Source organism: Condylura cristata, unplaced genomic scaffold (assembly GCF_000260355.1).
Source record: "Condylura cristata isolate star-nosed mole 26May11 unplaced genomic scaffold, ConCri1.0 scaffold00010, whole genome shotgun sequence".
In the NCBI taxonomy this organism is placed as follows: domain Eukaryota; kingdom Metazoa; phylum Chordata; class Mammalia; order Eulipotyphla; family Talpidae; genus Condylura; species Condylura cristata.
In genome coordinates, this window is record NW_004567111.1 from 41,481,911 (window position 1) to 41,497,377 (window position 15,467).

The 15,467-nt window shown below is 39.2% G+C and overlaps 1 protein-coding gene across 1 annotated transcript in view; it reads right to left on the reverse strand.

Annotated features, from left to right (window-relative positions):
• Nucleotides 1-15,467, reverse strand: part of FLT1 (fms-related tyrosine kinase 1) — a 165,230-nt gene that overhangs the window by 54,325 nt on the left and 95,438 nt on the right. The window lies entirely within an intron of this gene.

The following is a 15,467-nucleotide window of genomic DNA, read 5'->3' on the forward strand; positions in this document are numbered from 1 at the left end:
GAAGGTCAACACCAGGCAATTGAAAAAAGTCAAAGGACTTCAATTTCACACCAGGTGACAGAATTGGAAGGTCAAAGGCTATATGCCAGGATGCTGATGCATCAACGTCAGCTGCAACTTCCTCTTCAATCGCTTGGAGGAGCGGAGACAGGGATGGAGGGTGTGGAGGTGTCCCAGAGCCACAGTGAAGTTCTCCTCCATCCCTGCTATTTATTTTCTTTTTCACAAAAATGAGCCAGTTGCGACATTCACTATTTCTCCCATTTCTCAAATCTCCTGCTCACACTTTTCCAACACCTTCCCTAGTTTCTTTATTTTTTTTTAAGATTTATTTATTTATGCATACACAACTAGGGTACAGGCCAGAGGTGAAGGGCAGTGAGAGGCTTCACCCGAGACAGAGTGGGGAGCAGAACAGACCGAATGACGCAGTACACTGCTGAGGGGAGCAGCGGCAGGTCAGGAGAGGTCTGCCGCACCATGGGGATCACCTCCAGGACAGGCGGGGATCGAACTCATACTGAGGTGGCTTTAGCTTCTTAGTGCAGTGCTTTAACCTGCTGCGCCACCAGGGAGGGCCCCCCCCCAGGGAGGGCCCCCCCCCCCCAGGGAGGGCACCTGATCCTATGACATAGGCTTTGCTCTCCTTAGTTGCTCACCTCTTAAAAAGGGCTCTCTTTTTAACTTTTTTATTGTGATTAATTGGATACTTTCAAAAAGTGGAGAAAAATGTAACCTATATACCCATCATCTACTTCCCTATCACAGGAGAGGTAGCTTTTATTTTTAGCTACAAGAAAGCTTTCATGCATAGCTGACACAGTTAGGTATGGACTGTTATGTCTGCAGATGCCTGCAGGCTATGTAAGCCCATTTTCAACTCTACCCAAATTACAAAGTTGTCTTCCAAATTATATCAATTTATACTTTAACTAGTAGTCACTAGGAACCCTCACTCCCCATATTCTTACCAATATTCAGTGTTATTAGACATTTTAATTGTGTATTTTTTTTTTTTAAAGATTTATTTATTCATACAGAACTGGGGTACAGGCCAGAGATGCAGAGGGTGAGAGGATTCACCAGAGACAGAGTGGGGAGCAGAACAGGCAGATTAATGAAGTACACTGCTGAGGGGAGCAGCGGGCGGGTCAGGAGAGGTCTGCCTCGCCATGTGGATCTCCTCCAGGGCAGGCGGGAATCGAACTCATGCGGAAGTGGCTTAAGCTTCTTAGTGCTGTGCTTTAGCCCGCTGCGCCACCAGGGAGGGCCATTAATTGTGTATTTTTTAAAAGGATCAGCATAATCAGTCTACTTAACATCCATGACCAAGCGGACAACTTTTTTTTTTATTGTGATGAGATTCTTTCAGATTTACTCTCTTAACTGTCAAACATGGTGGACATTACATCCCTACGACTTATTTATTTTACAACTGGAAATTTGTACCCTTTGACCCGGTACCTTCATTTCATCTTATGCTCCTGTCCAACCATCAATCTGTTCTTTGCATCTATGAGGGTTTTTTTTAAGATCAGATGGTATTTGAGATAATATGGTACTTGTCTTTCTTTGTCTGACTTATCTAACTTAGCATAATACCCATGTTGTCACGAATGATGAAATTTCCTTCTTTCCGCATAACCAAATAATATTCCATGTGTGTACATATATATGCATGTGTATACACACACACACACACATATGCCATACTATTTCTCATTTTCTGAGGACACATGCCCAAAAGTAGAACTTCTGGATCATATGTATTTCCATTTTTAATTTTCTGAGGAATATCCATGGATTTTTCATTTTATATTCCCACCAGTAACGCAACACTCATTATTTCCTTTCTTTTTGATCTCAGTCATCCTCACAGGCGTGAGGTGATGTCTCATTGTGGTTTTGACTTGCATTTTCCTGCTGACTAGTGATGTCGAGCACCTTGTCATATATCTTTTGGCCAGCTGTTGCCTTCTTTAGAAAAATGTCTCAACAGTTTCTTTTCCCAGTTAAAAATCAGCTGTTTGTTTTTTGTTATTACTGTATATGAGTTCTTTATATTTTTTGTATATTAACCCCTTATCAGATACATGATTTGCAAATATTTCCTCCCATTCACTAGGTTGCCTTCTCATATTGTTGATGATTTCCTTTGTTGTGCAGAAGTTTTTTAGCGTGATGTAATCCCACTTAATTATTTTCGTTTTAGTTGCCTTTGCTTTTGTATCAAACTCAAAAAATCTCCACCAAGATCACTGGTGTTTTCTTCTAGACATGTCAAGGTATCAGTTCTTACATTTAAGTCTTTAATCCATTTTGAGTTATTTTTGTGTACAGTGTTAGATACAGGTCAACTTTCATTTTTTTATGTGATTGTGTATCTGCTATGGTTTTAATATACATTTCCCTGATGACTAGTTTAATGAACACATTTTCACGTTTTTGATGGCTGTTTGGATTCCCTTCCCGTGAATTCCTGTTTGCATCATTTACCCATTTTCTGTTATCTATTTGATTTTTCTTAATGATTTTATGGTTCCTTATATGTTTTAGATACCCTTATTGGTTAAATATGTTACAAATATTACCCCATCTTATAAATAGCATTTGAAATTTTGTTTATGGTGAATTTTTAAACACAAAAACTCTTAAAATTCCAAAGTGGTCAAATTTATCACTATTTTCCATCATCATTTGTTTTATTTTTTCTACTTGTTTAAAAAAATCTTTCCCTACTCTGATATCATAAAGCATTCTCCTTACATACTTCCTCTAAAAAGAAAAAAATTGTCTCAGATTTATTTAGAATTTTGTTTTTTTCTTATTTAGAGCTATAATCTATCTAGATTTTCCTTGGGAGAAGTGCTGGGTAATTCTCAAATTTTTACCATGTAAATTGCTGCGATCCAGCATCATTACTGAATCATCCATTCATTCCCATTGAATCATGCCACACTATCAGACCCTGTTTTCACATGCTTGAGATTCTGTTTTTAGAAGTTTTTGGGTTTTTTTTTTTTTGCATTGGCCAATTTATCCCATAATTAAAGTAATAATGTGATACTACATCTTGATATTTGGTGTGGCATGGCCCCCTTTTCAAAATTGTCTTAGCTTTTTATACTTCAATATGAATTTCAGGTTTGGCTTGCCACGTTTTATAGAAAGCACAGTTGTAGAAAGTAGAAAGCATGTTAATGGGATTTGCACTGAATTTATATAATCATTTGGGGAAATTAGCCTCATTTATTTTTAGGTTGAAAGCTTGAATTTCCAACATACTGACCCATAAAAATGACTCAAAAGTGGTTCAACTTAATAATAAGCATTCCCATCCAAGAATGTCAAATACCTTTGAGTTACATAGGTCTCCTTGTGTGTTTTCTAATTGTTATTTTTTATTTTCTCTTTAAACATCTTGCATTTCTTTAGTCATATTTATTTTCAGACATGTAATATTTGTTCCTGTTAAGTTCTTTGAAGTCACTCAAATTCTAATATCATTTCCCCCTCTTCATTAGCACATGCAGAATTCACTTAGACATGTTCTAATTTGTGTTAAGATAATTTAATTGTAGGCCTGCTTCTTTATAGAAGAGTCACCTAACTAATTTCCAATGGCTAAGGACTTAATAATTTTCATAGTAATGTTGGCAACTGGCATAACATATCTAAATTTGCTACAGAGGCCAATAAAAAAGCACTGAGGAGTGTATTAGACACAACTTTGACTTAGAGGATCTACATGGGAACATATTTTTATTAAGCATGGAACTCCATGGTCTAACTCTTCCTTCTTTCTAACTGTGTCCCTGTTGTATCTGTGTATATATCCTTTCACATGAACTATGCTGTTACTAGCCATTCATGAGACTCAGCAACTTTACTAGTTGTTCCCTTGACCTGGCCACTTGATTAACATTGCTGTCTTTAAAATTCAACTTGAGGATTAGTTGCTCTGGAAAGCATCTTCTGGTGTTCTTGCAATTTTGTAGTGAAATTGCTGAATTCTGACTTGCCCACTCCATTCTGGATTGAACCAGTAACTCTGCCTTATTCAAGGTCAAGTGCTATGACAACAGAGAGAAGACCCTCCCCCTCAAAAAAAGGTAAGGAAATATCCAAATCAAGATGATGAAAACTAGGACTTAGGGGGTGAGGAGCAAGTTCTGCAATGTTTGTTGAATATTATGACAGTCAGGTAGCAGTTAATGTTAACTCTGTGGTAATAATAACCAATCACCTGTGGCATGCCCAACACTCTGAGTCTGTAAAATCTATGTAAACTAATTCTGTTATCTTAACATTAAAATAATCTCCAGTCCCTAGAACTCAGAAACACAAACTCAAATGGTGCAGAGGTCTGCTAGAACATTTGTCGAAAGGGGTTACTTTTGTAATGGACTACAAGGAATTTGAGGATGAGATTTAGTGTAAGAACTTGACTGTGTACTAGATGTGCTTGGGGGTTGAGGTTAGAATTTGTGATGAAGTTGGTTTATATATTTACCCAGGGGATACAGTCTAAAATTTAAGTGTGTCCAATCCTTTCTGTATTCAGGATTTTCAATAAATTTTGTAAATAATTTTTTCTTTCCATTGTACCACAATGGATAGGGTAATTTTGGCATTTGATATAGATGTACCATACAACTTAGAAAGACAACAGAATACAATTCTAATTTACTATTGAGTAAATACCTCTGTGCTGCCATTGGATTCACCTGTTTGATTACATAAATGAATATCATGTGTCTGCCTCCTGCTTCTTATGCCAAAAACTACCTACTGATTTCCTAAATCGACCTGCTAGTCTGACCAGTAACTCCTATTGTGTCCCTCAGTTGATCATCTGTACTTCCAACTTAGAAAACATGTATCCATCTAATTTGGGAAAATTAATCTTATCATTAACACTCTACACATCCAAGTCCATTTCAAGTGACATTCCCTCCAGGAGTCCTCCCCGGTTATCTAAATCAGAGATGCTGGTTTGTATGTGATGGAATTTTATCCCACTCATTACATTTCTGATCTTGTATATACTATATTTTTGAAAGGTAAAGACTAAATGTTGCTTATTTTCACTTATCCTAGAATGTAACAGTGTGTCTGCTTCACTGCAGACAATTAACACATTATTAGGTTTTAATAAAGTATAAATTTTGTTTGATATTGTTATGATTATCTTGGTCCTCCCATGACATGAATTCTTTGAAAATGGCACATGTATTTTCTTTTTCTTTCTCTCTCTTTTTTTTAAAGATTTATTTATTTATGCATACAGAACTGGAATATAGGCCAGAGGTACAGGGGCAATGAAAGGATTCACCAAAGATAGAGTGGGGAGCAGAACAGGTAGATCAACAAAGTAAGTACACTGCTGAGGGGAGTAGCAAGCAAGACAGGAGAGGTCTGCTACGCCATGTGGATCACCTTCAGGCAGGGATCAAACTCACACTGAAGCGGCTGTGGCCAGCTTTCAATGCTGCGTCCTAACCTGCTGCGCCACCAGGGAGGGCCAGATGGCATATATATTTTCAAGAATAAAGATGTAGTTTATAGTTCTACATAATAGTAAACACTCATCCTTTAGAGTGGTAGATCTTAAAGCAATTGATAGCTAAGAGCTATGTCTGAAGTATGAGCAGACATACCAAAACAGAGATTGACGGAAGAAGGTTAAAGGTAACCCAAGAAAACTACAGTTAAGATACCTCTGACTTCTCATGAAGAACACAAAGGAGGTTTTATATATTCAATCAAACTTTAGAGGTTTGAGAAGTTATGTCTCAGGAAGAGAAATGCAAGTTCTGTGAAATGACAAAATTAGGAAATGAAGGATGATGAACTTGTTAAGTGGCATCAAAAAGACGAATGATTCCAGTGTTTTCAAATAGGCGCCATGTGCCTTCTTCCTTCTCTGTTGACAATTTTACCCTAAGATCAAGTCTGATGAAAAATCCTTTGCGGATAAAAAGAAAGAAGTTGGTGAAGTGCGGAATAATCTGAGGGACAGTGAAAAGTTGCCCTATAATGATGTTAAATTGGAAGAGAGTTAGGAATTATTGAAAACATATGATCTAAAGGAGATTTGATGGACATGATCCCCACAAAGCTATTTTCTCTTTAACTATAAATAAGACAGAGAAAGGAGAAGAATCTTAGGGAAGGCTAAGAGTGAAGACAGTGGTGAGAAAAGCTATATAATATTCCTATCCATGTAATCCCTGAATGAGGGAAAAGTCATAAACAATGGTTCTTTCATTAGGGATAAAGCCTACTGCTTTACTTGTTCTCTTACATAATTGAGTTATGATAACAGAATAGTTTCCAAAATCTTTCAAGAAATTGCAAATTAGTTGAATTGAAGGGGTTATGGTTGAAGTGAGCACCTTGGAACTGTGCCAAAAACACAGGCACGAAAAGCATTTTGTACACGCATGCTGTGAACTTTGCTGTTGTTCTAATGAAGCATTGAATGGTTTAGGCACCAAAATGTTTCAAGTGGTGCTAACGATGGTTACTGACAATCAAACTTTAGCTATCCACTATCTGTATCTATGAATTGTACACACACACAAGTACACACATATACTTGTATGTACATGCATTCATCCCTGCCCTAATAAATCCCTGTGGTGAGTCCAGACTCGCCACTGCTCCCAGCCCTCCATGAAAGAGGGTGCAAACTGTGAGGTGTCACCATTCACTGAAAGCAGCTTCTCTGTATCTAGTGAGGTAACATTCATATGACAATTTTAAATAGCAGAGTATTGGATTTCCAAAAAGATTAAAGTCAAGAAAATGTTTTTCCATTCATAGAAGAACAGCTAAATGCATTCTGAGAAAGCATACCGTATTACAGAGAGTTGCTAAAAGGATGAGGCAGAAAAATATGGACTGACATGGAGACTTCAAAAGATGTGATAAAAACAAGTCATAAAACAAACACATAGCATGATCTCAACTCTAATTTATCTTAGAGCTGCTGGCTTGCCCACGCAAACCAACTCCTAGTCACTCACATCACCCATTATCTTGTTTATCATAGTATTTTTTACTAATTATATGCTCTATGCCTACAGTCTTTTGTTAACTTATTACCTATATTTTCCCATTAGAATGTAAATTCAAAGTTCCTGTCTTGCTCCTGGCACCTACTACAGTCCTGGCACCAGGGTTAGCTTCTAGTGAAAAGCTGTTGAATGAATGATATGTTTATACAGACCCCACATTTGTGTATATGAGCATAGAGATAAAAAAAAAATAGACAAATCACTGTCAAAATACACATTCAGTCATTGTTATAGGTCAACTCTCCAAATGGAACTTTTGTAGCAATTTTTAGTTCTATGCTATATGGTCTCTGAAATGAAAATGTATTCATGTGTTAATTATTTAATATAAATAGCAGTAATTATAAAAATGAAATTGTACACCACTTTATCCATCAGCAGAGTCACTGAATAAAATTTTAAAGCTATACATAGGCACAGTCCCGAGATGCCAGGTGATGCGTGTACTCAGATCTACTGCCTCCTTTCCTTAATGTAACCTCTCTTTGTTTACCTTTTCCCCCAGTTTCTCTTTCTCTCCCTGAAGCATCGCCTACTTTTCACACAAAGCAAGCCTGCTGTTCTTGGCTATGTCCAAACTAAAGTTCCGGGTGTTGCCAGAGAGTACAGGAAGAATCAGAAGAGTTTAATTTGGGCCTGGTGGTGCAATGGGTTAAGTTGCAGCACTATAAAACTTTTAGTAGCAACCCCAACCCCTAACTCCTCCCCCAGCTGACCCACATGGCACAGCAGACCTTTCCAGTCTCACCCCCTGCTCCCCTCAACAGTGTATTTCAGTAGATCTGCTTGTTCTGCTCCCCATTCTGTCTCTGAAGAATCATCTCACCTCTGATCTGCAATCCCAGCTCTTATGTGCATAAATAAATAAATCTTTTTTTTTTCTTTTTAAAGTGGTCAAATTCATGTTGTGTATATTCTGCCACAATTCTGAAAAAGGGAGAAGTTCTTTCTAATATGTGCAAGTTCTCTCTCATTTCTTACATTTGAAATCAGAAGTCTTGTGAAAATTCCAGACGGTTTCTAAAAGGACATACAACTGAAATTAAACCATTGACAGGGACTCTGCTATTCACAGGAATAGACTTGTGGTCCTAATGAGTGACGGCACAGTTTGCACACTCCTCTCCATGTGTCTTATGTCCGCTGTACTCAGGAGTTCTCAGAACTGAATAGGAGGTTACTATGCTGGAAAACACCTGCAAGAAATTGTCCTTGGGAAAGCATGTGAATATGAAATACTATATGATAGGATGCTATGTTTCTCTGTATAAGCTGAAACTTGACAGAAATTGAGATATATTGGGGGGCCAAGACGGATTCTCCATAAATTACTTCTATTGAGTTCTAATACAAAATGGGACTGTTCTCAGTGGGTTACTTCACTTGTTTGGAGGTAAATCATAGAACCCCACAGCCACACTTGTCAGATCATGGAACTCGCCAGACCTGAACAAGCAGATCTGCAGCACAAAAAGCAACATTCCGCCTCCTTCCATCATGTTAGGACTGTGGGTAAAGCAGGGAGTCCTGTTGTCTGAGATTAGGCATATGGTTCTCAACACTGGCAATGCCAACCAACGACATGTTTTCTCTGCTGTGACCCGACTGCATTCCTTCCTCAACTCCACTGCTTTCTCCTCATCTTCTAAACGGGACTTGACCCTTATAAAGGAGATACGTTTCGGTTCTGGAAAACATTCATGATGACCCTCGGGCTCACATTGTCAGAGGTGCAACTAAACCGGGAGAGTTTGTAGATGCTAGAGGAGGGGAACCACTGGCATATTTACAAGTGAAAGCTGGCTCACTTGTTCTGGGAACCTCACTGCCCTGACCTTGAACACACACACAGAGTGGAGAGCAGAGCTGCCACCAGCCCTGCGCCAGCCCTCCAAGCTTACTTGGCTCCGCGATTGATAAAAAGCAGCCAGCTCACCTGCACACGGCTGCCTTCCTTTCACCTGGGAATCTGACACACATTTCTTCTGCAATATTTCTTTCTTCTTCTTTTTTTTTTTAAAGATTTATTTATTTATGCTTATAGAACTGGGGTACAGGCCAGAGGTGTGGTGGGTGAAAGGATTCACCAGAGACAGTGTGGGGAGCAGCACAGGCAGACTGACAAAAGTACACCGCTGAGGGGAACAGCGGGCGGGTCAGGAGAGGTCTGCCGTGCCATGTGGGTCAGCTACCCTGGCCGGAGATCGAATTCATGCTTCAGTGACTTTGGAGATCTTCATAATCTTCTGCGATATTTCTTAATTTATTTTACACCATAACAGTAGATTTCATGGTAAAGAAAAGGCAATTTCTACTCAGATTTTGCAAAAATCTGACATTTCTGAATTTCATTATTTCAAAGAAATCAAGCAAAGTTGCTGATTCTGGTAGCCTGGGGGTGGAAGTTAATCATCCCTGGGTGTTAATATCTCATTCATTCCTCTGCTTTTCTTTAAGAGTTTTCTTAGATCTAGGAAGCCACTCTACAGCTCAGAGGTAATTCTGTCCTGTTATATGTCCCCATCCCCACCTGGAATAGGAATACACAGCTTACAGGTGTTTGTAGGGTGTCAGGGATTTGATGACAAATCCCTTAAAAGTCATCAGTAAATAGTCTTAATGACCAGGTCATTTAAGGAGTAATATTGACCAATGGATTAATACGATGTCCTCCTTTTCCAGTCAAAGATACACTTTATTCTTTCAGATCTCTTGTTTCAATCCTATTGATTTAATCTTAAAATATTCTGAAAATGCTTTTTTTTTTTTGTCCTAGAAATTTAGTTCAAGGAATCATTTGACCATAGTTTCTCAGTTCAGGCAACTTGACTAAAAGCATCTCAGATCAGTTTTATTAGTGCAAGACTAAACTAGATAGACCTGCCATGTCCACTTTGCCAACTTATGCTGATTCTTTAGTACCACAAAAAGGAAACTGCCAGCTGATCCACAAGCCAGACTTGGTCAGCTCTGTCCCTATTTTAAACCTTTTCAGGAACTCCTTGGGGAGTCCAGAAGACCTGAGGTAGCAAGGGGACTTTCAGATTGCTTTGGAGGAGCTGCTGGCCCTTAGGTGGCCTGGAGAGGGAATGAAGGCACTCGGGGTACCCACAGTTTCCCAAGTTAATGTCGTCGCTTTGTTCCAATCTGGGTGCAAACCCTTTAGCTTTTAGCCACAAGCTGTAGTAAACCCTTCACGGTTTATGGTTCTTAAAGGAACTTTGCTATGTATCTATCCTGAAGACTCAAACCATAAACGCATTCATGGTCAAACAAAATTCATCCCCAACTTAGAATTCTACTGGAGCTAGTGGTATCTGTGCTTACACTTCCCCCCACCCCCTCTCATATTTTGTCCTTCATGTTATATTGACTTTAACTTGTCCATTCTCTTTTCAACTGTCTCTTCAAAGTGAACTTGTCTCAAACTACCTTCCCCTTGGAACACTTTGTACCCCCCGAACCCTCCTAAGAGTTACCGTTGTTTTTTCACTCAGCTGTATTCCCATGGGCGATTTCTTTTTTCCTATATTGCTTCCATAGTGTGTATTCAATTAACGATGAATGATTAAGAACTTAGTATGTGTGCAGCATTAAAGTAGGAAAATTAAAGCACAAAGGATAGATTTTTTTCAATTATGTAATGTGTTAAAGGTATTTTAATTCTGTGATTGAGCACAATATCTTCTACTTGTCCCATTTAGTAATTCCTTTTATTCTATTTTAAATCCAAAAATTCTGGTGCCCAAGTGATAATGATAATGACACATTTGGTTGTACTGCTTGAAGAAGCTGCATTCGCTTAAATGCACACACATTAGCTATTTTAGATGTTAGGTTCTCTTATTCACTGCTGGATTTGCAGACACTCGTCCCAAGGTAAGCACAAAGCAGCTTCTTATAAATAAAAGTTTGTTGAACAGTAAGAGAGTTGGCTAATATGGAATGAATTCTGAAACTTTCAAAACTAAAAAGTCACTGGATTTGAGTTCAAACTATTGTTAACTTCATATATGGCAGGTTCATTTAAAAGAATACTTCATTTTTTTTAACGCTTTAAATTTTTTAGAATAAATTTTAAAAATAAAAGGCAGTTTCAAGGTGCAGAATCTTTAAGAATTGGAAATAAGAGCAACATTCATGCTTTTAAGTACACGCTGGTTAATGGCCATGAGGTCGGGTAACATGAACACCTGCTTGTCTTCTGGAGTGTGGGTGGCAGGGCAGAGACCACGCTCAGTGTCAGAGTCACTTCTGGTGAGCACTTCCCACTAATTGTGACCTCCAGCCAGTTAGAGACAAGAATTTAGCAAGCCTCATAAAATTATAATGAGGAGTAAGCAAATTATCTTGGTGAAATGCTTATATTCAGTGCCTGATGCATATTAAATTAAAATATCTCTGGAAAGGGCACCTAATAATTGTGACTACCTCAGGTAAGAGCTGTGAAAAGTAAACCAGAGATCTGTAGGACACCTAGCACAGTTGAGTGTGCAGCATCTTTTTTGTTTAAACTTCTTTTTTTTGAAGATTTATTTATTTATGCATATAGAAATGGGGTGGATTCACCATAGACAGAGTGGGGAGCCAACTGATGAAGGGGAGCAGTGGGTGGGTCAGGAGAGGTCTGCTGTGCCATGCGGGTCATCTCTGGGGCCAGGGCTCTAACTCTCACTGAAGAGGCTGCGGCCAGATTGCAGTGCTGCATCCTTACCCATTGCACTACCAGGGAGGGCCCATGTGTACAGTATCTTTTTATTATTTTCTTAATAAAAAGGTGCATATTAAAATATCCTATCCGCTGGAGCTGGAAAAGATCATGCTTAGTGAGATAAGCCAGAAAGAGAAAGAAAAATACTGGATGGTTTCACTCATAGCAGGAGTATAATGGACCAGGCGAGAAAATAACAAGAATAATGAACAACCATATACCAGAGACATTTTGTGGGGGGTGGAGTGGGGAATGGGATCAAAAACGGGGGGAAGGGGTGGGACGGGATTATGGTGATGGCACACGGGTGACTAGGTGATGGGAAACCTGCGGGGATTACAATTGGGATGGAAAAAAAAAAGTACAAAATTATGTAAAAATAAACTGTTATAAAAAAAAATCCTATCCTCAAAAGTTTTAAAAATAAGCACATATGCACATGCGAAGGAAAATAAGTCAAATGAAGAAAGACAAATGCCCTATGATTTCACTGATGTGTGGAAGATAAAGAGACAAAATAAAACAAAATCTTACATTTAGATAACAGAGTGATGGTTACCAGAGGGGAGTGGGCATAGTAGGGGTGGGTCACATGGGTAAAGGGGGGGGTCCATTATATGGTAGTGGGTGGAAATTAGGCTTTTGGTGGTGACACACATATGTCTGAGCATAAAGCTGTACCACTGAAACCCACGTTATTGCCAATGTTTCCACAATTACAAAAAGAACCCACACACATTAAAAAGAAGAAGGTAGGGATGTGTGCTTGACGTGAGTTGTAAATAAACCAAAGCAAAAAGAACGCATTGCTGTGATTAGAATGTGCAAGTCAGGCCCCATGTGGAGGTGGGTTCAAGCAGGCCTGTGGCCCAGAAGCCGAGGGGCAGCAGGGAGACAAAATGGTCTGGAGTGGAGGAAGGGGACTGGCATTTATAGAGGGGGCTGTGCCTTGAAAGCCCTGCAAGCCTGGAGCTGGAAAGCGCCCACAACAGTGGCCAGCAGTGTGGTTCCTGGGCACTGCTTTCCTCTTCTGGGGTACCAAGCGGAAACTATCTCAGGTCCCCAGTGCACTCACTTTCCTGGACCTGTGTGCTTAAGATCCCTTTTGTTCCTGCTTGATGCCCTTTGGCCCAAGAATGTACTACTCAGCTTTCTTAACACTTTCTTGAAATTGCATAGCATCTATAGATGGCTGTGCCCCACTGGAAGATTTTCCTGAAAGGAAATGAGACAGGAGGAAAAAAGCCCAACTCCCTGAAGTTCTTTCAGCACACGTTTTATGACTACTCCTCTTAAACATGAGCTCTTCTGTGTGACCTGCTTCCTCTCTCATATTTTCTTTGGAAAAGAGTAAGTTGTCATTTAACAAATAACAATGATAATGGGCCGGATCCTACCCATGCTCCAAGGTCACTGAAATACTCTCAGTATATAAATTCTTCATGAATTGCTAGATTTGTATAGAAGATATAGCTCAAGTCTTAAAGGATGTTCAGCTTATTCTCAGTTATAAATTCAGTCTAGCTTTCCAAAGGCTCGGAATATAAAATATTAGTTTTCAGTCTTCTGAAGACTATATCTTGCTGTTTTTCTGCTTTAGCTTTGGAACCCTCAGTGTTCACTCACCCTCAGTGAGTGAAGAACTATCCCTTTGGTGTCTGTAATCTATGCTTAATGCTTTGAAAAAAATGAGAGAAAGAACCATGGAAAAATTTAGTATTTTTGAAGATATTTACATGCATGACCATAAAGGTCACACATAATCCAAGAGTACATTGCACTGGCTGCTGAATTTACTGCCTCAAATGGAAATCTTACACATGAAACTTTATAAATACCACACATATGCAAAAGATAATTTCCAAAAAATTAAGAAATGTCTACAAGGATATATGTTAGCCTTAAAGAGTGAATAAATAGGGGAGAGATAAAATCAACAAGTTAGGATGGTTCAATTCAATAAATGCTAATAGCTAAATGATTTTTAAAAAGGTTTTATGTGACCTTTATAGATATTCTTCTTTTGGATTTGAAATTGCTTGATCTTTGAGTTTACTTTTTAATTAGCCCTTCTGATACTTTCCAACCAAATCTGATGATTCATTAAGCAATTTCAGTATGGTGGGTCAGAAGGTGTTTGACATTGTTAAACAACGTCTTAGGGCGGTTTAATCACTGTGCAGTCAGTGTTATCTCAGTATTGGCATAATTTCAGAGGTTCAGAGAATCAAGAGAAGTACATTGTCCACGTGTTCTGACCCACGAGCCTTGGCTCCTGGTCACACCTGGCTCTCAGAATGGCCAGGGGCTATCAAAAGTGGCTCCACTCTAATTGTTTTATCCACATGAAAAGCATGAAAGCTAAACTTGAGTAAAATTTACTCCTTTCAAAGAACCACCCCACATCTTAGACTAACATTTCATAAAACATATTTTGTGATCAAAGAAGTTTGGGAAATAGAGACCTTCACAGCCATCTTTTGCCTGTTTTCTTTAGTACAGGACTGTTTTTGGTCCTGTGCTAATGGGAACTCCAAGTCACTAAGGGGTGGCTATTACCTGCATTGGTTCACAAGATACTAATTCATATGCTCATTCTTCCTTTTGTTTTGATCAGCACAGGAGTCTGGACCTGCTAGGTTCCCAACCTGGGCTGGTTCACCTCTTCTTAGGGAACCTGGTGGTGTCCTTCCCTGTGATGTCACCAGACTGATACTGAACTTTGTGAGAACATCTGATCACAGTCACTACAGCCCAGAACTCCTGGGCTCAAGCAATCCTGGCCTTCAGCCTTCTGGGCAGCTGAAACTAGAGACTTACATACCATCATGTCTGGCTCATCCTTTTGTTTTGATAAAATACCTTGTTTCTCTGTAACTACCCAGTTTTCTAGTGTGTTCTCTTGGGCAACTCTTTGTCGCTTTGGGCTTCAATTTTATTCTACAAATAGAACTAAAGAGACTCCAAAGGTTCCTTTAACTTTAAGTTTGCCTAGCCCACTCTGCCCGCTGCCTCATCCCCACTCCCACTTGGGGAGGATTTGTGATAGCATATGAAATTGCTATGAATAGAATAAGATTTTTCTAAAAGAAAAATCCATTTTCTTTTAGTCCATTCATTCATTCATGAAACATTTATTGATTCCCAAGTACTATGCCACGTCCTGAGGACATAAAGACAAATGAGACACACTAAAGGCCAAGTTACACCATCAATAGAAATGGGCATAGATACTAAAGGCACATATGAGGTGATTAGAAAACGTCACCAGCATCATGTGTGATGAGGAGCCCATGAACACCTGGGGCAGGGAAGTGACTTACTCAGAGCTGCGCTCTATGCAACTGTAGAAAACAGATGCAAAGAGAAAAGAGAGGCTGGGAGCTCATTCAGGAGACAACTGCAGGTATCTGGGGGGATGGACAGATAATGAGCACCAGAACCAAGAAGAGACAGGAAGGGACTGAGTTGAGAGATATTTTGTAGTTTATCATCGGCTCAGCACATGGACTGATAAAGTAGTAGGGCAAAGGAGAGGTCATCACCTGCCAGTCTGGGTGATGATGAAGTATGAAATGTCAGTTTAAGAGAAAGGCTGATTTCTGGAGAAAAAGGTGGTATGATCAGTTTGGACCTGCTGAGTGTTCAGACCTTTCTTTTCTCTTCATCAAATA